Here is a 5,729-nt window from a genome sequence, read left to right as displayed (position 1 = left end):
GATTTTTTCCCCATTGGAGTATACAGAAAACCTGAATGGAAAGAAGAAACATTTGAGGAATTTGGGAGACAGATAATATAATTAGTACCTAGACATAATATAATAGTGATGTGATGAGATGTGAAGCTTCAATTGTACAGACTTTTTTGGAGCTCTCTCTTAACCAAAATAAAAGAGGAGGTAATAATTCATTGACATGATTTCATGATAACTTCATCTTTTAAAAAGTTTGGGAACCAATGAAGCAAAATTATATTCTCATTCTAGTTCTCACCAATAGGGAGGAGTTAATTTGGTGATCTGAAAATTATAGGAACTTGGGGCAAAGTAATCAATTCATCTTAGGGTTCATCATGAAGAAAGAGAAAAAATAGGCATACTCTAACGCATACCCCAGATTTTGGGAAAACCTCTTTCAGTGCAGATGATGTACTTTTTAAAAGTTCATAAAACTTTAAAAAATTGTCTTGGTATCAAAAAGAACAAACTTTTGATTCTCCAGAGTCTCAATGACCATTTCCCCAAATGTTCTGGTAATCTGCCATTTTTCATTTTTAATACTTAACAAAGATGAATAGGGTCACTTCCATGGGTCACCTAGAAATATCATCTTTAGTCAAATAATTGTCATTTCCAACAAGTGTCAATATAACATGTAGAATTGTAAGGGACCTTAGAATTAGAAAGGATCATCCCCTTCATTTTGTAGAGGAAGATACTAATGCTCAAAGAGGAAGAGCAACTGGCCCATTTGCATAGGTTTATCAGCATATCTTCCAATATAAACCCACCTTCCCTGCTTCCCATTCACATAGTAGAACTCAATTTAATAGAAATTCAGTGGTATAAATTTAAATTTTAGTTAAGCTTTGCAAAAATTCTGTCCCCATCCTCCAACCCAATTTCTCTAGATAGTTTTGGATGGTGTGTGGCAGTGGGATATTGGTAAGAGAATGGAACAAAGGCATCAGAAGTCTTTATGTGATGATCTTAGACAATCCTTCATGATTGAATGGTCACTCATATAAAAGTAGATTGGTTTATATTATCTCTGTATCATGTGTAAACCAAGAATCTCCATCTAAAAGCTAGAACTCCCACATTCCTCTGTGATTCATGTCTTTAAAATTTCACTTCTTTGTTCTGACCAATGTTAGTCTTGTTATTTAAATAGCAGGTATTATAGAAATGACAGTAGTGGAAGTACATCAGTGTGCTGTGCAGAGGACTTACTGAAGTGTAGAACAGGAAATGTGCCTGTGTGACTCCTCTGTCCTAAAGTTCAGATATAGTGCAGAGCGCTCGAGCCTTGTGGTTCAGAGCTCCCTATGTATCACTGTGTTTGTTTGACAAAGAATTTGTGGGAAAGAATATTATAAAATGCCTTATTTTATTCTAAAGGGACACAAAGAGTTTTTGTACTCTGTTATCTATCTGGGTCCCAGTGGGTACTAGATTTTTTCACAGCTCATTATAAAGTGTCATTTGCTTCTTAGAAGACATCAAATAAATTTGCAGATGAGAGAGTTGGAAGGAAGGAAGGAAGGAAGGAAGGAAGGAAGGAAGGAAGGAAGGGAGGAATGGAGGAAGGAAGGAAGGGAAGAAGGGAGGAAGGAAGGAAGGGAGGAAGGGAGGAAGGAAGGAAGGAAGGAAGGAAGGAAGGAAGGAAGGAAGGAAGGAAGGAAGGAAGGAAGGAAGGAAGGAAGGAAGGAAGGAAGGAAGGAAGGAACTGTGTCACCAGGAACAAAGAAGTTAAGATGTTTGAGAACTAGAAAACATCAAATTTGGAAGTGGATTTTTTTGCAAACACAAGTTCATTCTGGAGAAGGGAGAGAATTTACATTCAAATTAAGCAACCAGATAGTTAAGGAAGGAAGGAAGGAATAATAATAGAATAATAGAAGGAAGGAAGGAATGGAGGAACTGTGTCACCAGGAACAAAGAAGTTAAGATGTTTGAGAACTAGAAAACATCAAATTTGGAAGTGGATTTTTTTGCAAACACAAGCTCACTCTGGAGAAGGGAGAGAATTTAAATTCAGTTAAACAACCAGATAGTTAATAAACTTAACCTTACTTTTATCACCCTCCAACAATTAATATAAATTTTTTTTCTTGACTAGATATGTACATACAGACTTCATGATTTTGTGTCTTTTCCAAATTCAGAACTCTTTCTCTTGGAATACATAATATACAATAGGAGTGATGGACATGATCACTTTGTGTCTCTAGTCAGTAACAACACTCACAAAATACAGTCAACCCACAGCCTGGGACAATTCCATTTAAAAAAAATGGCTAATGAAGTGAAGAAGAAAAAGAATCAGTGAAATCAATTATGTAGTCTGTACACATGTATTCTCTGTAAGTAGATACACAGATAGTTTTATAAAACATTCTGCATTGTAACAATCCTTCAGTTAAGGTAAAAAAAGATTTGGAGATCCTTTTCCCCCCATGGAACATTGAACATCTATAATATTATCTTGTATTATTAATTTTAAAAATATTTATTGAGGGTTGACTACATGCTGAATCCTACACTAGAGAACATATTGTGGTATTGAAAATATAGGGTTGGTGGGGCGGCCAGGTAGCACAGCGAGCACCGGCCCCAGTGTCAGGATGACCTGGGATCGAATCTGGGCCCAGACACTTAGCACCCACCCAGAAATACCTGGCCATGTAACCTTGAGCAAGTTACTTAACCCTGATTGCTTAAAAAAAAGAAATAAAAGAAAATACAGGGTTGGAATAAATTAAGGAAAGTCAGAATCAACTTCCACCTCTTACTGTCACTGGTAGTGAGGAAGAGTTTGAGTCACTTATCTCTTGTTGCCAGACCTGGTTTTTCATCTGCGGATATAACTGAAAGGTGGTACTTGTGAGATTCTATTCAATACAACCCTAGTCTCAAAACCTATTGCTATGAGTTTCTCTCCATCCTGGTGGAGGTCAATACTTTGCACCTGCTGAGAGGTGGGGTGATGTTGGAGAGTGGGGAGAGAAGAGATCTTCAACTTTCTTTTGAGTTACTGAGTCTCTTTGAATTGAAGGTGGTTCTGGCTTCCAGCTTAGAGAATGAAGAAGAAAGATGTCAACCCCATTTCAGGTTGCTGAAGGAAAAATTCTGAGAAGTTGACATTAGAGGAGCTGGCAGTCACCATCATGTCTCCATCCCTGGCTTGCTACCCTGAGTGAGACTCTCTCTCTTTCTTTCTTAGTTGAGCTGAGTTACCTTGCTTCCAATGGGAGAGCCCCTTCGTTCTAGATTCTTTGGTATATGTTCTCCTAAGTATACTCTCCCTGATTTCTGTTTGGCTTTCAAATTGGATAAATAGGTTTCTTTGATAAATGTGTGTTCATTGTGAAACTGGTATTTAGTAGGAAGGGATGGAAGCCTTGCATGTAGAACTTAGGTTCCTGTTTCCCTAGTTAATGAAACAAAAAGCAGAACTTAGATTAAACCTGAAAATCACATTCCTTAGACAAATACTATTTAAGAGAATGGATAGATATAACTCTTGCACAGTACCCTCTCTCTGTGTTGAGAGCAGAGTGGCTAAGCTTTGGGGGCCAATCTCCTGCTTTCCCTCTTGGCAGAAATTAAATTCTCCCTTGAAGAAGGGTGGAGAGAAAAGGGGCTAGAAATGTCAGTTCTACCTCCCTTTGAGCCACACAAGCTCCCCTATTGCGTGCTAGGTATTGGGGGATATCCCTAGCCGCATCTGTAAGAAGAATCTGGCTCTTAAGACGTCTCATACTCCCCTTGGTGGTTTGTAAATGACCTTACGGAGAAGAGAAATAAGGAGCAGGTGCTATGCTCTCTGTTTCTCAGAGAACAATGACCTCCCATCACCCACTCATAATCCTCTCTGTTGAGAAGCACGTACTCAACAAAGGCATATATAAATTTGCAGATTTGCCCAATCAGAAATTAGTTTTGAGTCCCCACCTACTGTGTGGTCAAATTCGTCATTCTCTTTGACCTTGTTATATGTCAATGAGACCTAGTTACTAGCCCCTAGCATAATGGAACTAGTTTTCCACAGGAAGGAACAAACAGGCTTGGATACTACATACAGTTTTTTATTTTGTTTTTCTCAGCATGGAATCAATAAACAATTAACACTACATAATATCAAGTCAATACGTAATAAAAATTTACCAATTGACTGTGAGCCACCTGCTCTCCTAGACTCTGGAAGTTTGCCAGGCACAGAATAGATCTGGATTCAAGAATTCTAGAGAATGTACCACTTGAGCACTTCCTTTGGCAGCACATGTAGTAAAATTGGAATGATACTGAGATTAGTATGGCCTCTGCACAAAAAAGACATGCATGTTTACAAAGCGCTCTATAACAAAAGAGAGATGTACCTGAGTTTGTTAAGTTGTCCCTGGTTGTACTTCAGCATGGTAGGCAGATTGCCTGGGGGGGCATGGCTAGTGTGGAAGGTTCACACAAATGGAGATTCTGAGGACAAACTTAGCAATCAGAGGAAAAGACTACAGAGGTGGAAACAGGCATGCCAGTGTGAGAAGACGATTGGGATGGAGGTTAGAGGGTCCAGTTTGAGATATCTAAAAGGCAGTTGGAGATATGAGAATGAAAGTCAATGAATAGTTTGGGACCAGTTAGGTAGCTTTGAAAATCATCAGCATACAATTGGTAATTAAATCCATGGAGCATAAAGGTATTCAAGTAAGTCTAGAATTTCTGTGTGAGCATTTTCTGAGTCCTTTGTAGGACTGAATTCTGCTTTTGGTGTCCACCTGTGTAAGGGTTATGGGATTTAAAGATCTTCCATGCCCCATTGGACTTGCTGAAGTAGCAGGAAGGGGCAGAGCAAGAGGAAGCAGAAGCCAAGCTAGAGTTCCTGCAATGGCTAGCAGTGGCGGCGACGGAGGCAGCAGAGGCAGCGGCAGCGGAAGCGCAAACCCCTTTTTGAGTCAGCCAGAATTTCTGCTAAGGACTCCTTCTGAGGACTGCCAGGGGCCGGAGATGCTGGGAGCACGCTTCCTGGACGCTGGGTGGTTGCTTTGAGTGGGGAGAGAAGGACCTTTGCCTGAGGTAGCCTTTTTAAAGGCTTGAGAATGTGTGTGCTTTCTACTTTATCTACCTGTGCCAATTTCATAACTACTCTGATAGCTTTGACTTTCTGGTTTGGGGACTCAGTCTTTTGATATTTTAATAAATGTTCTAGCTTATTCCCCCATATAGAAAGCATGATATATTTTGTGACTGATAATTACATCAGCATATTTGTAATTTCCATAAGCATTGTGAATATTGCATTGCTGATACAACCTGCCAGTCGCCTCTCACCTGAGGCTCCCAGAAACTGTGGCATGTTCAGTGGTGGCAGCATCTATTTCAGAAGATTGCCTAAACCAGGTTGAGGGTAACCAACAGGCCTCAAACTCGTAGGTGAGTTAGGGGAGTGGGGAAGGATGTCTACCAAACATGTGAAGACTCCCCCTGGTGGAATGGGTAGATGTAAACAATTTGTTCCAATGGGCCATGAAGGTAGTGGAAGAGGAGCCAATTATCTTGACTTTTGTTTCATTATTGGAGTCCAATGACTCAGCAAGAGAGTGAGACCGATGATTTCACATGACTCTGACTTTCTTAAATCCAATTTATGCATGGCTCAAAAGCCATCACATATATCATTTTACCATTTTTACCTGCCTCAAAGTCCTGTGGCAACAGATAAGTAATGA

General features: G+C 39.7%; 1 non-coding gene across 1 annotated transcript; it reads left to right on the top strand.

The window, feature by feature from the left end:
- The first annotated feature begins 4,266 nt into the window (after positions 1-4,266).
- LOC138167598 (U6 spliceosomal RNA) lies at positions 4,267-4,370 on the top strand. The gene has a single exon (XR_011169926.1). It is a non-coding gene; the product is annotated as a U6 spliceosomal RNA (small nuclear RNA).
- Positions 4,371-5,729: the final 1,359 nt, after the last annotated feature.

This window comes from Petaurus breviceps, unplaced genomic scaffold (genome assembly GCF_028583685.1).
Source record: "Petaurus breviceps papuanus isolate PSGF00001 unplaced genomic scaffold, PetGlider_PUasm1.0 229, whole genome shotgun sequence".
NCBI lineage: Eukaryota > Metazoa > Chordata > Mammalia > Diprotodontia > Petauridae > Petaurus > Petaurus breviceps.
This window is presented reverse-complemented; position numbering and strand designations above follow the sequence as displayed.